Below are 21,153 nucleotides of genomic sequence, written 5' to 3' on the forward strand. Positions count from 1 at the left end.
GAGGAGGTGCGGGTGTGGAGATGAGGAGAAGGATCTGTAGGAGACATGATGAAGATGGTTCAGTCAGTTTATTTTCAGCTCAGGTTAGTTCATATTTTTAAACAGGAAGTGATGTCATTGTTCTGACCTCTGACCCTCAGAAAGCTCTGAGGAGATTCTCCAAACACATCAGTAGCACAGGAGTAGAGACCTTCATCAGACTGCCGGACGTTTCTGATGATGAACTCTGATTTATTTTTATTTCCAACAAGACTTCCATTAAAGAAGAAATGGGCTGTGATGATGTCACCATTACTCTGTCTGCAGCGCATAGTGACATCACTTCCTGCTGGCACAGGATCTGGAGGGATCTCCAGGATCAGACCTTTATTGGATCAGCAGACACAAACAGAGTGATGCAGAGAGCTCATGAGTCTGTGATTGTATTTGTGTTCTTGTTGGAGTCTCACTGATTGTTTTCACGTCATCAACTCACCTGCAGAAACAGTCGGTGCAGACAGCAGCAGCACACACACACCTGCGACAGGAGGGCAGAGGTCACTGAGGGTCAGAGGTCAGTGACTGACACAGTCTGAGTATATCATCTTGAAGAACAGTTCCAGTGAAATACAGTAAAGAGAGACGATATCAGAGGAAACAGTGTGTAAGGCGACTGAACTGGTTTAGGAGGAAGTAAAACCAGTTTACTCTGATGGTTTAGTCAGGGACATTCAACACAGCATTGTTTCAGTCATCAAGACATTCCTGCACTTTAACTAACTGATGTGTATCATGTGGCTTGATGCTCACACACACAGGTGTACACAGACACACACAGGTGTACACAGACACACACTGTATCTTCCTTGGCTGCTGCCACTAAACATGTCGTGCATTATCAGTCCAGTGTGCTGCTCAGTAGGATTCAGTGTTTATTATTTACTGTTACTGATGCATATGATGGCTGTTGCTGTGGTTTCTTTAGTGTGCTGGCTTCTTTTTGCTTCTTGTTGCTTGTTTTTCTTCAGGATGGGATCAAACAGATTTTAGTGTCTTTCCTCTCTCCGTCCCTCTTCTCCTCTATGTTTCTCTCCTTCTGTTATCTCTCTTCCCAACTTCTCTTTACTTTGTCTTTCTTCTGTCTCGGCCCCAGTCCTGTCTGTTCTGAATGTAATAACTTAATAGTAAAACAAATCTAATAAACTATTACATTTAGTATGGTAAAGCCATAACGATCCCTTTGGGAAAATAGCTGTGGGGGGTGTTTTTCTTTTTTCTTTCTTGGCTTTCAGATTGTTCTGATTATTCTGATTGTTGCCGGTCAGCACAGGCAAAAGAAATAGTGTCACCTGCATGTCAGTGAAACTGTACACTCACCTCCTACTGATGAAATAAATTAGATATGATACAAACCACTGCACCTGTAATACTTAACATGCTTTAATGGCTCTAACAGGATATTATGATAACAGTATTGAACACATAATACATTTGGGCAGATTTGTAGAAATGAGAGCTGCTCAGTCCAAACTGGCTGAAAGCCTTCTGTCCTGTTGGAGTCTGTGCTGTGAGTGGTTCTCATACAGTGCTCTTCTACACTACCTGAACTCTCACTTTACTCAATATTTACTGGCTGTATGAAACTTGCCTCATTCACACAAACACTTCTTTCTCTGCTTTTTCTATCAAAGCCCTTTCTGTCTGACATACATACACATACATCCACAGTCCAATGCATCTAACTTTGTGTTCGTGTCCTGCCCAAGGATATTTAGCATGCAGACTGGAGCCACCAGGAATCAAACTACCAACCTCCGGGGTCTTAACAGACGCCCCACTCTACCTCCTGAGCTGTGAAAGAATGAAGGTGGGACTCACCGAGCAGGAGCAGAGAGGCAGCTGCAGCCTTCATGCTGTCTGGATGCTGACTGTGTGAGACGCCGTCAGCTTCCTTTCATCACTTCCCTTTCATCACATCGTGTGTCCCTGTGAGCTCTCTGTATGAGTATGCTGCTGTGTTACTCTGATGGGTTCAGATCAGCTGTTCAGCAGGCTGCAGTACAAACTGTTGATGATGTCATGCAGAAATATTACATCAGCATCAGTAAATAATAAATACTGAAAGTTACTGTGGTGGTTTGATCCCTGGCTGCCTCAGTCTGCATGTCACCTTCCATTTATCATTTACCACATGAAGCCGTTACTGTGCATTTGTGCTAGATGAAGAAACTGAATTGAGTTGCTGAGGCTGTGATGAAGAGGAGGTGATTAAACAGGCTGTTACCCCCTCCACCCTCTGCACCACCTACTGGACAGACAGTGCAGCTCCTTCTCTCACAGATCACAACATCAGGAAAGCTTTCCTGCCTCAGACGCACACCTGCGTTCATTTGTTAGAGTTTTACTTATTGTGCTCTTTATTTTATTAATGAAGGTATTTGTATATTTTTATTCTATTCATTTATTTTTTTCTTATCATTCAATATTTACTCACTGAGCTGTTCGACCAGTGTACCTGTAAATACCTGTTATTTTTATATGTTTACACAAACATCTTCTCTCTGTTGGAGCCTAACTCGTGCTCTAATAGCACCGTCTCAGTCTAACCAGGTAACTTTGCTGCCTGACACTCTACAGTGTACGTATCGCCTGCATCCAACAGTAAGACAAACCGAGCGTCTAAATCTAAACTCTCAAACAGAACTTAAATCCTTTGCTTTACTCTTGAATTATTCTTGTCAAGTTCAGATTGTGGTGCAGTTTTAAATTGATACAAAAGATCTGTTGGTCACTTTAAATCTTGTCAAAGCACAGAGACACTACGATCCCCTCACTGATCCTCACAGAGACCAGAGGAGGGTGGATGAACTGTTGGTGTCTTTGCTGATGATGTCACACAGAGGGTCTGTTACAGGGAGCGATGGTCCTGGTGTCCCACAGTAACCACACATGGGAGCAGGTCATGTTGCAGTTATTGATGTTGTGTAAATCAGGACTTATTAAAGAGTCACCTTTACTGTTTGAAACAGTTCCTGCTGGAGTTTCAGATCCTCTGTCTGCTCACAGGAGAATCAAGCCACTGAAGGAGACGACTGACCTTTGACCTCTGACTCTCAGCATGTTTGCTCCGCAGCTTATAAAAGATGACATAATAAAATATCTCATTACAATAATGTCAGATGTTTGTGTTGTTGACATTAAAGTCACAGTTAGAGATCATGAGAGCTGAAGTGTTGTGTTCAGGTTTGACTGAGCTGCTGTCATTAGATTTAAATAGAAGTGAGTCAGCCAATGAGATTAGTTCTGCTCTGTGTGCTCTCTCCTGGTTGGTCTGTGGATGTTTCCATGCTGTCGTCATTACAGGTTATTTTAGTGTGTTTGGGGGTGTAGTGTCCTGATGGTGTTTCTCCTTCAGCTCGGCTCTGTTTGGTCGTTGGTCCAGTATTTTGAGTTTTTATAACTTCTTCATGCTTTTTGGTTCTGAGAAACGTGTCAGTTCCTGGTTTCTGTTACCATGACGTTGTGTCTCTGTTTTGTGTCTCTGGGTTTCTTATAGGTGACTTCTGGTTCTTTCGTTCTCCTGGTCCCCTCTGTGAGTTTTGTCCTTTGGTGTCACTGTTATGAAGTCAGTCAGGTGTCTCTGTTTGGGTACCTGTGTGAGGTTAGTCTCTGTCTCTGTGTTATTGTGAGTCTCTGGTCTCGTGCACCTTGTGTTTGTGTTAGTCCTGATTCTCTCCTGCTGTGTTTCCCACCTGTGCTGTCCTCTCTTCATTACCTGCTGTGCTTTTATTGTCTCTTGTTGACCATTTCATGCTTCACACTCATGCTGTGTGATCTCTAACACAGCATGAGTGTGCTCTGTGTTTCTGTTATGCTTCCCTAGTTTCTTGATTTATTGCATATTGTTGTATTAAGACTAGTTTGAGTTTATAAGGTAGTCTGATTCATGTTTCCACACTTTCATTCATTAATTCACCTCATAAATGAATTAGAGAACTTACTGATGGATGAGTGAACAGATCAGAGAGAGGACTCTGTAGAGTTTACATGTTTTTAAACTTTCAAGTCATTGAGAGGCTCCATCAGCTCAGTGGTGAGGTTGTTGTCATACCCCTCAGCATGCGTGGACGACCCCCTATGAGCAAACACTGGGGTGACTATGGGAAGGAAAAACTACCTTTTAACTACCTTTTAACAAATAGAGGTCATCCAGGTCACCCAATGCATTCAATTAAAGAGTCACAGGTAAGGGTCTCATAGTGCGAGAAAGTGCAGGAACTTTTATATTTACAGTAAAGTAAAAATGAAGTTGGTGAAAACAGTAAAAGTCAGACTGACATTGTGTAAGAGAGGAGTGCAGAATGCATTAATAAATAACATGCACACTATAAATACAACTGCATGAAGGTGAAATATAAATCATGTTTGGGCTCATGTGGCTCACAGGTGAGTTCAGGTGAGTCATCATCCAGATTGATAGAGAACAGTAGGAAGGACTTCCTGAAGTAGCATTAAACCTTCTGAAATGATGACTTACGGTTCACAATCTGGTGTTGATTTATTGCACGTGCAGTCCCAGGCCATTAAGAGATTAAAAACAAATAAAAGAATTTTAAGGATCCTCAAATGTACAGGTAGGGAGTGGAGTGAAATTAAAATGGGGGTAATGTGCTCAGACTTTTTTTGTTCCAGTAAAAGACGTGCTGCAGCACAACCTGCAGACTCATAATGGATGCATCAGTAACTCCACAATAAAGTGTGTTACAATAATCCAGCCTAGATGCAACATGGATTACTGTCTCAAAAAGCTGTTTTGATCAAATAGAAAGTTGCCCCATGTCTTTTATTGCTAGTAAGGAAGCTTTTTATGCAAGAAGGTGAGATGTTGAGGGAATTCTCACCTGCATTATTCTCTCTCATGGACAAAATGATTCAAAGGTGTCCAGAGAGACGAACCCCCGATGCTGCTAATCAGCTAAAGGTGCTGATGGACACTTTCATCTTCTTCCTATGATGCAGACGATGCTTAAAAAGGTGTTTGAGTTCACTGAAGGCTCAGCGTGAGAAGTCTGAGCCCGAGCAACATCTTGTGAGGAACTCTGTTGTTCCGTGTTGTCTTCACTGATCTCTGATGTATGTGAGGGTCTGGTCTCCTTCTCTGTGATCCTCTGATGCTGTGTTGAAGCTCTTTGTTAACCATGGTTATTGCTCTGACTGCAACAGTTTTCCTTTGGTTTACTGCTGGTGTGCGTGCTGATCCAACATGAATGTGCTGTGACTGATTCGTTCTGAACAAATGCACATGTGTGTAACCATGTTATTGTAGTTTTACTTTGTCTGCACTAAATGAGTCATTTTGGCCTCATTTTCACAAAACAGAAACTTGTTACTGTAACTGTGCAGAGTTTGATTTCATCTCCTCTGTACATGTTAATGCTGACTGTGTGACTCATCAGGTCCAGCTGCCCACCAGGAAGCTTCTGTGTAGAACAAAGGAGGTAAAACTGACTAACTCGGAGGTGGAGGATCTTCCTGCTGGGCTGCTTTCAGGAAAAGGTCCGGCTGATGGTCATCATCAGTGTGTGTGGAGTAAACAGCCAGACAGCTATAACACAGTGGTCAGCACAGTCAGACTCCTGTGCTCCTGACAGCATCACCTTCATCCTGAGCTGATGGAGTCCTGATACCTGCTCAGTGTGTTTAACATTTTTCTCTGTGTGTGGATTTAAATATATGTCCGTTTGTCCTGAAGCGTCAGATTTTGGTCCTGCTCAGTGCTGCGACTCTCAGTTTGTATTTTTATCCTGTACGTCTCTACATGATGCTCCTGAAACTGTTTCTGTTTCTTTTCCTGCTTCATCTTTTTCCTTAAAAGGAGTTTAGACAGCAAGCCGTTGCTGATAAAGGGAAGTGATGAACTTTCAGTCTCTGCTGGTGATGATGAGCAGCTCTCAGGCAGGACCAGTATCATGGGGCATGAACAGAGTCAGAATCAGCTTTACAGGTTACTTTGTACAGACTGTTCATTTCTTTATCAGAGAGCAAACTCCAGCAGAGTCAGCAGATCATCATTTCCCCACTGCACATGTTTATTTGGTGATATTTGAGTCAGAGTTGGTACATTTTTAGTCAGCGAGTAGGAAAATCATCTTAGTGTTATTACTGAATAATCTTAAAGATAAAAGTGGAAAAAACCTTGTGTAATGTTACTGCTACAGCAATTTCCTCCTCCTCCACCCAAACTGAAACCAGCTGAGTGCAGAGAGGCAGGAAGACAAAAACATCACTGATGAACTTTTGTTACACGCAGTAAGAACATGACTGTAACTGTAATGTGATTACTGAATGTATTACAGTATCAAGGACAAGCCTGTCTGAGTTCTGTCTTTGTGCTCATTGTTGCTCTCAAACTGTGAAACACCATCAGCTGAAAGAATAAAAACTACAACTGCCAGTAAACATTCGTTTACTCCACTGTAATAATCATACCTGACTGTAGTCCATCAGATTCTCCCGTGTGTTGGTGATAAAGTTCTCATATTTATAAATCTTTTAACTCACACAAGTTTTTACTGCAAGTTTCTTTCCAACAGGTTTAACTTTATTAATATCAGCCTCCTCTCATGTCTCGTGGACCGAACTGTTCAAACAACGTGGGACAAAAAGGCTTTAAATTTTTCCCATTCACATGTCAAAATTTTGGGTTATTGTCAAAACATTTTGACTTAATTTACAGGTAATATATTGATTAGAGTTCATTTATTCTTTCAGTGTTGTTTTCTCTGTTTCCTGGGTGAGGAGGTGCTGGATTATATCTCTTGGGTGGACTGGTGGTGTTGGGAAGAGGGAGGTCTGGGCTTCTCTACTTAGAGAACAGATCCACGACCAGATAATTGGAAGAAGATGGATGATTTGAATCAGGAAGTTAAAAATCTGACTTTGTTTTTTTAATGGTAGTAAAGACATTTCAATATTCTTTTGTCCTTTCCCCTCACACCCTTAGATTACTCCTCAGAGGCAGGGCCGTGCACAGATGTTTGAAGGGACGGGTGCTCAAAGTTAAAAAGGGGCACATAGAACCAGGATGAAGAACAACAACACACATTCATCAAGAGCCTCATATGGAATCACATCATACTATATCACTGTGATCATGTGGGGACAATGCAGAGCAAACGTAGCCTGTGTTTTACCTGATGGGTACAATGTTGCTGGAGGGCAGCGCTGTGTTGGTCTGAGACTGAGACATTAAAGAGTCCACAGGAGAGATGGGAGCTGATTAAACAAGCGTTATGAGATAATAATAAAATGCAAAGATTGGTGACAGTGCTTGGAAACACAAGGCAACAAAAAATGTGAGAAATAAACTCTGTCTGTGAATTACTGTCTGACTCTCTTCCTCCTTCCATCACTCTCCACTTGCTGTCCATCTGAGAACACAATTTGCTGAATTTGCTATTGTATTGATCTATTACTTAATTATCCAGACATATCACCTTTACACCTAATCCGTTATAAAGTAATGATAGTAAAATATTAAAGAAACAAAACATTTATACTTGAATACTTCTGCAATGCAACAGCTGGTACAGGTGTTATTGTTACCTGTGCTCTTTGTAATCCAGCTGCTGAGGGATCCACTGCCTTCAGCCTCACACAGATCCTACTGTCACTCTTTCCTCCTCATGTCCTCACAGGGCATGTCTGGATTGTGGCCACAAGTTTGCATCATGGTGCTGATCCAGAATCCTTCCCTTATCATTACTTTTTAGTGCTACAATAATAAAGTAATGGGAATAAATGAAGTAGTAAATAAAAAATAATGCATTTATAGTGATACAGTTTGTTTGACGAACCACTCTGAGCAGGGAGAAAGTTTATAAATGTCAGGGTCCTGGGACTGGGTGACCCGGGACCCCTGGGCAGTCATGGACCTATTATATTATGTATTTTTGGTGTTGCTCCCCCTTCTCTATGTTTGTGCATATGTGTCTGTGTGTGTGTATGTGTCTCTGTGGGCGCCTTCAGGCCAGGTGGGTGTGGCCCTGCTGGTGGACTGGCCACACCCAAAGCCACACACCTGCTGCTGATCAGGCCTCGTCGGGGGAGCTACTTAAGAGAGTCTTGGAGCTCCCACCGACGCGGGATCATTGCTTGAGACTCCACGTTAGTCACCAGTTTAGGTTTTGTCTTTAGTGTATGCCTGCCATAGATAAGTGTACTGACGGCTGCCGCTATTGTTCCCTGCAGGAGGTGCGTGGGAGGCATGAAGAGCAGCGGGCACTGGGAGTGCCGGCACACGGGAGCAGAGAGCACTAGGAGAACACGACACGGGAGTCTGGGGAAAACACGGGGATTTATTGTTGTTATTTGCATCACTGTAAATAAACGCACTGTTTATACACAGAGCACCGCACCTGGGTCCTCCTTCCTCACACCCCCCACGGTCTGCCATGCCGTACCGTGACAGAATGATCCCGCCAAGCATGGACCCAGCGGTCTCTGAGGAGAGGCTCAGGAGGGAGGTAATGGACAGAGTTTATAGACTGTGTGAGCTATGGTGGGAGAAGCCCGCGGAAGTGTTGCGTCGCGCCGTGGAGAGGCGGCTGCAGGAGACGCTTTTCAAGTTTCCCTGGCTGATGGACTCCCTCAATGCAGTCGTCCTGGACTTCTTGCTCTCAACCCTCCACCTCCACTCTCCTCCTCAGGCTGCTCACCGGCTCGGACAGCTGGTGGATTCGCAGCCTGACACGCCGGCCCCGACGTCTACACGGAATCGACGTTCGCGCCGTCGGCATTCCTCACCGCAGCCTAATCCACGGACATCTCAAGAGCCGGCTGTGGTGAGTAGTACGGACAACTTTCCATTTCCCTCACCATCTGTGTTTGTGTCTGCAGTGGATGAGCCGTCAGCGCAGGTAACATCGCCTCGGTCAGTGGTTTCCACACCACTCGCTGCTTCACCATCTGCAGCTGTAGCACCGCCGTCGTCTCATCTGCCTGCAGCCACCACTCCGCCATCTTCTTCACCGGCTGCTACGTCACCACCCGGACCTGCGCTGCCCGAGCAGGAGCTCAGCGAGCCGCAGCAGCTCAGCGAGCTGGAGCAGGAGCAGCTGTGCGAGCAGGAGCCAGAGCTCGGCGAGCCGGAGCCGGAGCTGGAGCAGGAGACGGAGCTCGGCGAGCCGGAGCTCGGCGAGCAGGAGCCGGAGCCGGAGCAGGAGCCGGAGCTCGGCGAGCAGGAGCCGCCCGAGCAGGAGCCGGAGCTCGCGCCATCAGCTGGGGAGCAGCTGAACAAGCCGGAGCTCGGCGAGCAGGAGCCGGAGCTCGCGCCATCAGCTGGGGAGCAGCTGAACAAGCCTGAGCAGGAGCCGCTGTGCGAGCCACCAGCTGAGGAGCAGCTCAGCGAGCCGGAGCAGCTGTGCGAGCCGGAGCAGGAGCCGCTCTGCGAGCCACCAGCTGAGGAGCCGGAGCTCGTGCCATCAGCTGGGGAGCAGCCGGAGCTCAGCGAGCGGGACAAGCCAGCGCCGCTGCCGGAGGAGCTCAGCGTGCCGGAGGAGCTCAGCGTGCTGGAGGAGCTCAGCGTGCCGGAGGAGCTCAGCGTGCCGGAGGAGCCAGCACCGCTACCAGAGGAGCTCAACGAGCCGGAGGGACCTCCACGTGTAGCGCGCCATCCACGCCATCCGCGCCATCCACATCTAGCGCGCCCTCCACGCCATCGACGTACAGCGCGTCCACGTCAGCGAGCAGCGCTTCGTAGGCCACGTGCCGCTCCTCGCTGTTGCTCATCGGAGCAACGTCGTCACTGGACCCGGGGCAAGCCGCCGGAGAAGCAGCAGCGCCGCCGCCGCCGTCACTGGACCCGGGGCAAGCCGCCGGAGGAGCAGCAGCAGCAGCGCCGCCGCCGCCGTCACTGGACCCGGGGCAGGCCTCCAGAACTGTTTTGCCGCTGCAGCCGGACCTGTGGCAGGCCACCGGAGCTGCAGCTCCGCCGCCACTGGATCAGTGGCAGGCCCCCGGAACCGTTTTGCTGCTGCTGCCGGATCCATGGCCGTCCGCCCGAGCTGCACCGTAGCCGCCATTGGACTCGAGGTAGGCCTCCTGAACTGTTTTGTTGTAATGATGGGCCGCCTCAGACCGTTTTGTGGCGTTTTTGGGGGTTTTTTTCCACCGCTGCGGGATGCGCGGTCTGACTTTGGGACTGTGACCTGGGAGGGGTTGTTGATTTGTTGTTTTTTGCTGGTTTTGGTTCTGGCCCTCCGTCCTGGACCCCCCCCCACCACCCGCCCTGGGTTGGTTGTACTGTGGTTTTTGGTTGTGTTTTTTGTTTTCGGGTCGTCGGGAGCCGACCCTTAGAGGGGGGGTACTGTCAGGGTCCTGGGACTGGGTGACCCGGGACCCCTGGGCAGTCATGGACCTATTATATTATGTATTTTTGGTGTTGCTCCCCCTTCTCTATGTTTGTGCATATGTGTCTGTGTGTGTGTATGTGTCTCTGTGGGCGCCTTCAGGCCAGGTGGGTGTGGCCCTGCTGGTGGACTGGCCACACCCAAAGCCACACACCTGCTGCTGATCAGGCCTCGTCGGGGGAGCTACTTAAGAGAGTCTTGGAGCTCCCACCGACGCGGGATCATTGCTTGAGACTCCACGTTAGTCACCAGTTTAGGTTTTGTCTTTAGTGTATGCCTGCCATAGATAAGTGTACTGACGGCTGCCGCTATTGTTCCCTGCAGGCGGTGCGTGGGAGGCATGAAGAGCAGCGGGCACTGGGAGTGCCGACACACGGGAGCAGAGAGCACTAGGAGAACACGACACGGGAGTCTGGGGAAAACACGGGGATTTATTGTTGTTATTTGCATCACTGTAAATAAACGCACTGTTTATACACAGAGCACCGCACCTGGGTCCTCCTTCCTCACACCCCCCACGGTCTGCCATGCCGTACCGTGACAATAAAATATTTAAGCTGTAGATTTACAAAATGTTGCAGCTGTAAAATCAGCTTTTTGTCATATTTGAAGTATAAATCTAATCTGTTTCTTAATGTATGTTCTTTAATATTATAATTATAATAATGTGCATATGCATAGAAAGGGGGGGGGGGGAGTCCTGTAACTTACTGTAAAACTAAAGCGGTGCACAGACCTACAGACCCCTGACTGCTGTACCCAGTGAGCTGGCAGCTAATGAGCATCACACCTGTGCAGGTAGTTTTGTCGCGCTGTTACACACACACAGCACGCTCATTTGTTTCAATTCGTCAGTTGCCACAAAACAACTGACCAGCGTGTCCATAATAAGCTGATACTACTGTGTGCTGTAGACTACAGTTTGTGCTGTACACCTACTTACTGGTTTCCTTCGCATCAGTCTGTGTCTCCCAGTTTATTTGTGTTCTCCTGCAGCTCTGCACCACCCATGAAGGAAAAACTGCGCGTGCGCTTTGTGAGCTCGTTCCCACCTCGTAACCAGTGCACTCTGCCGTTAAGGGCGATCATTGGTTAATGGTAGTCATGTGACTGCTGTGATCCAGGTCATTCTATTTAACAAAATTGTGATTAATAGTTAAATATTATTGTTAAATGGCACAGACAGGACTCCACACACACACACAAATACACCCTCAAGAAAAGGCCACTTGTGTTTTTATTCATATAAAACATGGAGTTTGTTATCATTAGATAACAAACTCCAAAAGGTGTGGGGTCCCAAAAATCTTGAATCTTATTGCGACCTCTTACAGAGTGGTTTCTCATATACACCAAATCGCCCTGCTCCAAATCAGGGCTAGCGCATTTAGAGGAGTTCAGATCTCTCTGAACCCTTCTCTTTTCTACCCGTTGCTGCACAACATCATATGCAGCAGCCAGGGACTTTTGGTGTTCCTGTACCCACTCTTCAAGAGTGACGTCCTCATCAATTTCACTGCCAGCACCCAGCCAAAAATCCACTGGCAAACGTGGCTCTCGCCCGAACATCAAATAATATGGAGTCATACCAGTCGACTGATGTACTGTGGTGTTATACGCATATGTGACTTGGGAGAGATGCCGGGGCCACCGGCGCTTTTGTTCAGGAGGCAGGGCACGCAGCAAGTCATGAAGTGTACGATTAAATCGTTCACATTGACCATTACCTTGCGGATGATAGGGAGTCGTCCGACTCTTCTCTATCTTATAAATCTTACACAGCTGTTGCACCAAAGCACTTTCAAAATTTCGCCCCTGATCAGAATGTATGCGACTTGGAGGCCCAAATAAATGAAACCAATGCTTCACTAAAGCTTCTGCCACTGTGCTGGCTCGCTGATCTTTCGTAGGGACAGTCTGAGTATATTTAGAAAAGATGTCAGTCATTACCAAAATATTCTCTTTACCATCGGTTGAGGGTTCAAGTACTGTAAAATCAATTGCCAAAATTTCATGAGGCCGAGATGCAGAAATACTGCCCATAAAGGTTTTAATCTTTGGCACAACAGCTTTAGAAAGAACACACCTTTCACAATCTCTGCACCATCTCTCAATATCTACATACATATGTGGCCAATAATATCGTGAGCGCACCAACTGCAGTGTACGCTCAACCCCTTGATGGCCATGCTCATCGTGGAGTAAACGAAGGACGCGGCTCTGTAAACACTGCGGCAACACAAGCTGATCAACCTCCCTCCCTCCATCAGGAGTATGGGTGCAGCGATATAACACAGACTCCCTTTGTTTCATCCGCCCCCATTGACGGACCAATTCCCTCGAACCCTTACCAAGACCATCTCTTTCCTTTGAATCGGGCAACCTGGCCACCTCCCAATACTTTAAGAAAGGGCCAATCACCGGGTCTTGTTTCTGTAACCTACAGAGATCAGAGAAAGAACAACCAGGTAACACACTTATCTCTGCCTGAACACTAGGAATCATCTCACACTGCACTCCAATATCATTAGATAACGGACCATCCGATTCCATTACAGTTCCATGTAGGCGGGACAGTGCATCTGCATTAGCATTCTGAGCCCCAGGCCGGTATTTTATGGTCAAATCAAAAGCGGCCAGCTCTGATGCCCACCTCTGTTCTGTGGCACCTAGCTTTGCCGTGGACAAATGGCTTAGAGGGTTATTGTCTGTAAATACAGTGCAATGATGACCCAAAAGATACTCCCTAAACTTTTCAGTGACTGCCCACTTAAGAGCTACAAGCTCAAGCTTCATAGAACTATAATTTTTCATATTCCGCTCTGTAGGCTTTAAGCTCCGACTAGCAAAAGCTATTGGCCGCAACTTACCCTCATACTCCTGGGAGAGCACTGCCCCTAGACCGCCATAACTTGCATCTACTTCCAAGGTAAATGGCTTCTGAAAATCAGCAAAAGCAAGCACTGGTGCAGAAACTAGGGCAGCCTTGAGCTGATGAAAACTTCGTTCACACTCTAAATCCCAGGAATCTAATAATGGTTTTGGGGGGGTCCTACCTTTTCTACCTGGAGGGAGGAGTGTCGAGACCAGTCTATGCAAGGGAGCAGCCATGCGTGAAAAACCAGCTATGAATCTCCTATAATAACTAGCAAATCCTAAAAAGGAACGCAGTTCTGCTAGATTGCTAGGCGTTTTCCAATCCCGCACTGCAGCTATTTTATCTGGATCAGTAGAAACTCCTTCGGCAGACACCACATGCCCTAAATGCTTCACTTGCCTCTGGAAAAACTGGCACTTTGAGAGTTTCACTTTAAGCCCCTCTTTATCCAGACGAGAGAATATTTCTTCCAACCGCTCCAAATGCTGTTGCACAGAGGATGAAAAAACAATCACATCATCCAAATACAAAAGCACCGACTGATGTCTGCAATCTCCAAACAAACGCTCCATCAGGCGCTGAAATGTACTGGGTGCATTACACAAACCAAAAGGCATGCGGTTGAACTCAAACAAACCAAATGGGGTACAAAATGCAGTTTTAATCTTATCCTTCTCAGCCATTTCCACCTGATTATAACCACTAGCCAGGTCCAAAGTGGAAAACCACTGAGCACCCGTCAAAGCATCCAAGGATTCTTCAATCCTTGGCAGAGGAAATGCATCCTTTCTGGTCTTGGCGTTTAACTGTCTATAATCGACACACATGCGTAAACTTCCATCCTTCTTTTGAACAAGAACTATTGGGGATGAATACGGACTACTACTTTCTCTGATGATGCGAGCTTGCAGCAGCTGTTTGATATGATCCCTTGCCAATTCATACTGAGACGGAGGGATTCGCCTGTAAGGTTGTCGCACTGGTGTTTCATCTGTCAAAGGAATTTCATGAGTGATCAATTTACTACAACCAACATCCAACTCATTCTTGGCAAACATGCCACTATACTTCTGCAATAGAACTTTTGCTTGCCGTTTCTCGCTCTCCTCCAGATTTTCAAATTCAGGCAGATCCAATTCCGCTGAATTGTCTGCCATTGTATGGCTGGAAATATAAGCTGTACAACACTGTGAATTTACAGAGACCTGTATTTCAGAATGACCCTCTACTAGCACACTGGCCAGTTGAACTGTAGCAATCACCCGACGAGGTGTCAACCAGACATCAGCTTTACCCACAGTAAAGTAACTGGAACAAAAGCCTCCCCTCCTTCTCCCTTTACCAATGAAGGAGACACCAATAAGCCTTCCGGAAGAAAACCATCATCAGGCCCTAGGGGTTCAATCAAAAGGTCAATGGGTGTATTCACAGGCATCTTTGGACAGGTAACAGGAACATAACTTTGCGTTCCAGCTGGAACACAGAAAGACTTCTTACCCTGTACTCTAACACGATGGGGTTCGTGAGAATTTGCCATGGCCTCCATCATTTGGCAGTATCTCAGCGCTCTTCTCCACCCACGGGGCGCAGTCTTCAAAACTGGAGCCTCCCAGAGGTCAGAACCATATTGTTTACACAATTCAGAGTACAGAGGGTTCAATACATTCATTCCTAACACACCAGGTACAGATGTCTTTTTCTGTGCCATGTGGCTATCTGTTGGATCTCCCACAATCAACACCCCTCGACGAGGTAGGTGAATTCCCAGGATTGTAACATCCAACTCAATATACCCAGAATAAGGAATTTGTAAGCCATTAGCTGCTTTAAGCCCCAACCAACCACAGTCTTTGAGCTTTTCGTCACTGAGATGAGAAAAGTTATTTCTAAAAGAGCTTTCTGTGATTGTTGTGACCATGGACCCTGTGTCCAGCAAACATGAAATAATAACCCCACCCAAATCAACCTCCCCTTCCAAGCATTCACCAACTAGATGGCTGAGTTCTACATTATTGGAGCCTTGCAACCCTCCCACCAGTGTGTGGCTCTGTGCACTGGTGGGTACTAGTTTTCCGCCGCCCTAGTAGTTAGGCCATCAGCCCTAGCTGCTCTTTCATGCTGATTTCCATCAGAATTGGGTAATGTCGGACAAAAACGGGCAATATGTCCAACTTGCTCACACCTAAAACAAATGGGTTTACCATTCACCGTTCTTCTACGTCGAGAAGTGTGATTGTTGGAAGCAGCCACCTCCTGTGGGTTTAATGCCTTAATGACCAACTCTAATTGTGTCTGTTGGGCTTTAAAAAGGGACACCAACTCAGCATATTCTGATGTTCTGGAATCTACAGTTTCACAGGAAGCTTGCATATCTCCAGAAACTGAAATAGACTGATTATATCTAGACCTAAAAGGCTGATTCTCATACTGTGCCATCCACCTGGTCGCTTCAGCTCTCGCCTCACGAATCGTCCACTGTGGATTGGCATTAATTAAATCTCTCAGCCTGATCCTCAATGTCTGATCTCTAACACCATCACAAAATTGATCACGCAGATCTTTTGAAGCTTTTCTTGCGGCTTCCTCATCCGTTTTAATAATCTGGTCCATTAAGGCCATCAAAGAATGAGAAAAGTCGATTAGAGACTCACCTTCTAATTGTTTACGATTGAAAAATCTGCGTTGCAAAGAAATGTGGGAATCTAAGCAGCTGTAAGTCTCTTTCAGTGTATCAAAAATTTTCTCAACATTTTCTTTCTGTTCTTTTGGTAAAAACTTTATCTCAGTGCGTGCAGTACCCTCTAAATGGTTAAAAATTATTTGAGCTTGCTCTTTTTCAGTTCTGCCTCTCGTGCGCACAAAGTCTCTCATTTGTTCAATCCACTCATCTAGAGTCAGTGAGCCCATATTGTCCAACTTCCCTGAAAATGTTGGCAACTTTCTATCCTGTTGTACATATACCACAGGATTGGGTCTCACAGTCTCTGATTCGCTTCCTGTAGCTCCTGTTGACGTGGAGGGCCTCTCTGTACCCACAGATGCTGTTTTCAAGTCTCTAAGTTCATTCTCCAACTCCTGTATACGTTGGGCCATTGTTTGTTGCTCGCTTCCCTCCATGATGGCGATCGAGACCTGGCTGCTCCTTCACTCCAATCTTACAAACCTGTCCCTGCTGTCCTTAAAAAAATAACAAAAAACAAAAAAACAAAAAACGGCCACTCCCTTGAATCCTGTTCGTAACAACGCCAAAATGTAACCGAGGACAAGGTAGGAGTGAACGGGACAAAGAAATAAATTGATAATTTATTTATTTATTACATTAATTAAACATACAAATGCCCCCTTTATCTCCAGACAGGACTTACAACACACCCTGCTGATATCCCAGCTGCACATGAGACTTACCACACTGTGCGAATATAATTACACTGCAACCCGTCACACCCCGCTTAGCGACACTGCAATCGTGAAACGCACTGCAAACAATTCAGGTCTCAGCCTAGCTGGGAATCAGCGCCATGTATGGCCTGCAATCTGGGAGACAAAGGGAAGTGGCACAAACAATTAAACAAAAAACAAAGGAGGGAGGTTAGTCCGCCCTTACACAACTCGCTCTCAATCAATAACCGCCTTTACGGCTGGACGGACTAACCAAAAGAAAATTACAAATCAATCAAAAGAACAAAAAAAAGGACAGCAGAGACAGCACAGCTGAAAAACAAACAACATTATCAATTAAAATATTACCCAATAAAATACCAATTTTATGAAACCATTTAAAATCATGAAGCTAAAAACAAACACTCAATATACCTACAATATTGATCAGTTTCCCTGCGCGCAGTCGATCTAGGGCTTGATCAATTCTTCTATTAAAATTTGTGGTCACACTAAAAAAGGCCAAAGACACATTAAAAATAGGCACACACCACCAGCAAATGATCCAAACAAAACAGCAAAAGTCTCTTACCGGCAGTATACCCACTCGCACCCGAGTGAATTAATTGCCTCTGGTTTCTTCCACAGAAGAGCACTGACTTCACCCCACACACCCACTACCTTTTCACAGCTCTTTCAGCCAATCACCTGGCAGAGAGCAACAAACTGCCAGGTGACACTTGTTACATCATGTTTACCTTTTGCCACCATCAGGTTCAAATAAGCTAAGCCTTTTTTAATAGTACACTTTCTCAGTTTAAACATTTGATGTTTTTTCTCAGTCGTCTTGAGATTTTCTTTGTTTCATTTATGAGATCATTACATTCTTTCCCCCTGATTTTTAAATTGTCAACGGTTTCAGTCCCATCATCCACAGACAGGACAGACTCAAAGACTCATATCAAACTCATGTTTGGATCTGTGTTAGTTCATTAACTGGGATCAGCTGCAGAAATCCTCTCAGGAAAAGAGTTTCAGCTTTTCTTCAGGATCACAGTGATGCGTTCAGGAACACCTGTGAAACACTGCAAACAGGAGCTGAGTGTTCTGCTTCTTTCAGTGGGACCGCTCGAGTGTTTGGCTCCCTCTGTGGTTCACTTTGCTGGCCTCTAGTGGGCACGAGGTGAACTCATTATGTTGGTGTCAGCTGTATTTGACAGCAGCCACCAGTCTGCAGTTCTGTATTTGAACCTTTGAATCTCCACAAGTGCAGATATGAAATACAGCTGGGAATGATTATTTTTGTGTATGTGGACGTAGTCTGTGAGTGGCAGTAACGGGGTGTGCCCCACCTTTTACCCTTTGACAGCCTCCCCCACTTAACCCTGAGCTGGACAAAGAGAAAACGATGTCTTGTATTTGGCAGCTGTTACATCAGACACTGTGACACAAACACCTGATAACTGAACAGGTTTCCTGACAAACTCATTTTTATTTTGCTCTGAGACATTTTCATTCACACAGCAAGCTCCACCCACTGCTCCTAAAAAGGTGTGGTCAGCGATGGATCTCAGCTGTGCCCGCCAGCCTTCCCGGTGCCCCTCCCCTCGCCTGCAGCCGAGCCACAAACCATCCACAGATACACACAGTATTGTTAACGTTCACTCCACATGACGCTGCACATGACACTGACACACCTTATATTTAATCAGAGGTACAGAAACAGCCAAAGCCATGCACTTTCTAAGAACACAGGTTTGTAGGAGTTTATACATTAGCTGTGTGATCATACTGAGAACAGACACATAGGACACAACAGGCTTAAACAGGCCTCACTAGCAGCTGACAGCATCTTCCACTTCAGCACCGTCTGTTCACTGATGTCCTTCACTGATCAATAATCAAATAAACACATCAAACCGATTGATCAGTGATCAGAGCAGATGGATTAGTGGAGCTGATCCTGATGGCCTCTGTTTATTTCTCGGCCTGATTTTTCCCTGCAGAGGAAACAGAAGAGTCACACCTCACACACACACAAACAAACAAACATGAATTAACTAACTAACCTGTGACTGTGAGCCACACCCTCTTGTATCTCCAGGCCTCCTTGCTGTTGACCTCACATCCGTATCTCCCAGCATCTCCCACTGTGGGGTGTCTCAGGGTCAGACTGAGGTCTCCACATTTCAGAGAGTCTTTCTTCATCTCAGTGCGACCTTTGTAATGTTCATCCTGTTTGTCAGGCCAATCAGAGCCGTTCTCATACACGTAGACCTTCATGTATTCTGGTTCATAACATTTCCACACCACTTCACTGTCGCCAGGCAGGTTTTCTGTGGTTTGAAAGGGAAGACAGATGGACTCCGCCCCCTCCTCCTTCTCCACCTTACACTCTGAGAGGACAAGAAACATATAATATTTTACTTGTTATTGATGACACATCAGTCGTGGACTTTATGTTTTTATTTAATCCACCAGTTTTTATGTTTTTTCATAAAAGCTGAATCAACATAAAATGTTTACAGCCTGTTCATAGCCCAGCGTGATCCTTAAACCACTGGCTGTCGTGTGCAGACATGATGTGGGTCTCTTAGATTCTGGGAAAACTGCTCTGATGAGGAGAGACAGCATCTATCCAGCTTTGGAAGAAGGATTTAGGGAAATCTGTGTGCAACACTGAGACCAGGGTGTTTCAGGCTCACACACCTCTCTGCAGACACCTGCTGGTGTTGTAAAGTTTTTCATCACTCATCTCATTTTAAAACATTGTGAATGAGCTCAGGTTTTTTTTGCAACACTGTAGCCAGGCTGATAGAGTCAGAGCTCTGAAGTTTTATGTCTAATTCTCTTACGCTCATCTTATCTCATGAACGTCTTCACAATATCTGAACTACTGTAAAAAATTAATAAAATTTACATTTTCCCACAAACTTATCTTTGAGCCTCGTTGATACATTAACTGCTGACATTTACCAGTTTCTCTCCCACAAATTACTTCAATCATTACAAACCACTGACTTATCAAACACAAACTGTGACTAAGGATCATCTGCATACTGACCTTCGACTTTCAGCTCCACTTTTTTCTCCATCAGGACTTTTCCCTCCCTGCCGTAGACGGTGCAGGTGTAGGTGTCTCTGTCTGTGTGTGTGGGGTATTTCAGTGTCAGACTGAGGTCTCTAGTCTTCAGCGGGTCTTCATTCATTTCTGTTCGGTTCCTGTAACGTCTGTGCTGTTTTTCAGGCTGCTCAGAGTCTTTCTGATACACGTGGACTATCCTGCCATCTCTGTCCTTCCACACGACTTTATTTACCTTAGACAGCTGAACTGTGGCTTTGCAGGGCAGCTTGGCAAACTCCACACCTGAACCCATCTCCACCTCACGAACTGAAAGGACAACCAAGCACAACATGAGCTGCACAGCATCAGCAGCAAACTTCCTTTGACAGGATGAAGTGAAATATTTACAGTAAAACACGTTGGACTGGTTCCAGTCTGAAACGTGTTCCTTTGCTCCATGAAGAGACTGTGCTGTGTTTGGTGTCCAATCAGCAGCAGAGCTGAACTGAATGTGTCTGTCAGAAACAACCAGAGTCAAAGCTTTCAGTGTCTCATGGTTTCACTCGAGTCAAAGCTGTGAAGAGTCTAAAAGCTCGAGGGAGAGGTGGACACAGTCTGAGTGTTTCTGTAACACTCATTTCATCACACATCTGACTGCACCTACAGTAAACCATAGACAGGGAAACACATGGACCTGCTGTCATGATGTTACTCTGTGTTTTCTGGAGCTTCTAGCCTGGAGATGAGCTTCTTTAATGGTTGTCACAGCTTTTTCTATCAATGGAGCCTTTTTTTCTTTAACCACTATTATAAGACTAATCCATTTTACCAAGAGAAGGAACATTAGAGGAGAGCTGAAATTAACAGGTGTGGTTATTGATTGCACCTAACTGTTATCAGTCAGTTGCATCATCAGTGGATAGCAGGATGGACACTCCTGCAGGCACTTAGAGCTCAGCGCGTCTCCTCACTACCAGCTTTAGTTCGTTTCTGTTAGCCTATAATGATAATACCAGAAACTTTGGCCCTTCAAACAAAGAGTAAGTCCAGACTTCCTGTACAGGGTAACTATGATCTAACAGTTCTTGGTAACCATCAGTGATATAAAGATCACCAACAACTCATTCAGGACAGAGACGTCAGCTATGGTGCTGTCAAATCACCAAATCAAACTTTGCTGATTACCTTCAAGGTTCTGATATTTCATCAGATGGTCCAATAAAACACTCACCTTCTTTGTTCTTTAACTTTTTGTATCTACAAAACAGACATGCACCAAACGGAACAGCCAGAAGAAAGACAGGAACCAGGACACCTGAGAGGACTTTGAACCAGACTGCAGAATGAGGAGGAAGTTCTGTAATCGACACAAAATAAACAACCTGAACATTAACCAACAGATTTTTATAAATCCCCATTAGCATGCATCTGACCTGACAGCACTG

General features: G+C 45.6%; 1 long non-coding RNA gene across 1 annotated transcript; it reads right to left on the bottom strand.

Moving 5' to 3' along the window:
* Positions 1 to 272: 272 nt before the first annotated feature.
* Positions 273 to 1,949, bottom strand: LOC134624135 (uncharacterized). The gene is made up of 3 exons (XR_010093455.1): positions 1,858 to 1,949; positions 476 to 517; positions 273 to 364 (listed from the first exon to the last, which is right to left on the bottom strand). It is a non-coding gene; the product is annotated as an uncharacterized LOC134624135 (long non-coding RNA).
* Positions 1,950 to 21,153: the final 19,204 nt, after the last annotated feature.

The sequence above is a fragment of the Pelmatolapia mariae genome, linkage group LG3_W (genome assembly GCF_036321145.2).
Source record: "Pelmatolapia mariae isolate MD_Pm_ZW linkage group LG3_W, Pm_UMD_F_2, whole genome shotgun sequence".
In the NCBI taxonomy this organism is placed as follows: domain Eukaryota; kingdom Metazoa; phylum Chordata; class Actinopteri; order Cichliformes; family Cichlidae; genus Pelmatolapia; species Pelmatolapia mariae.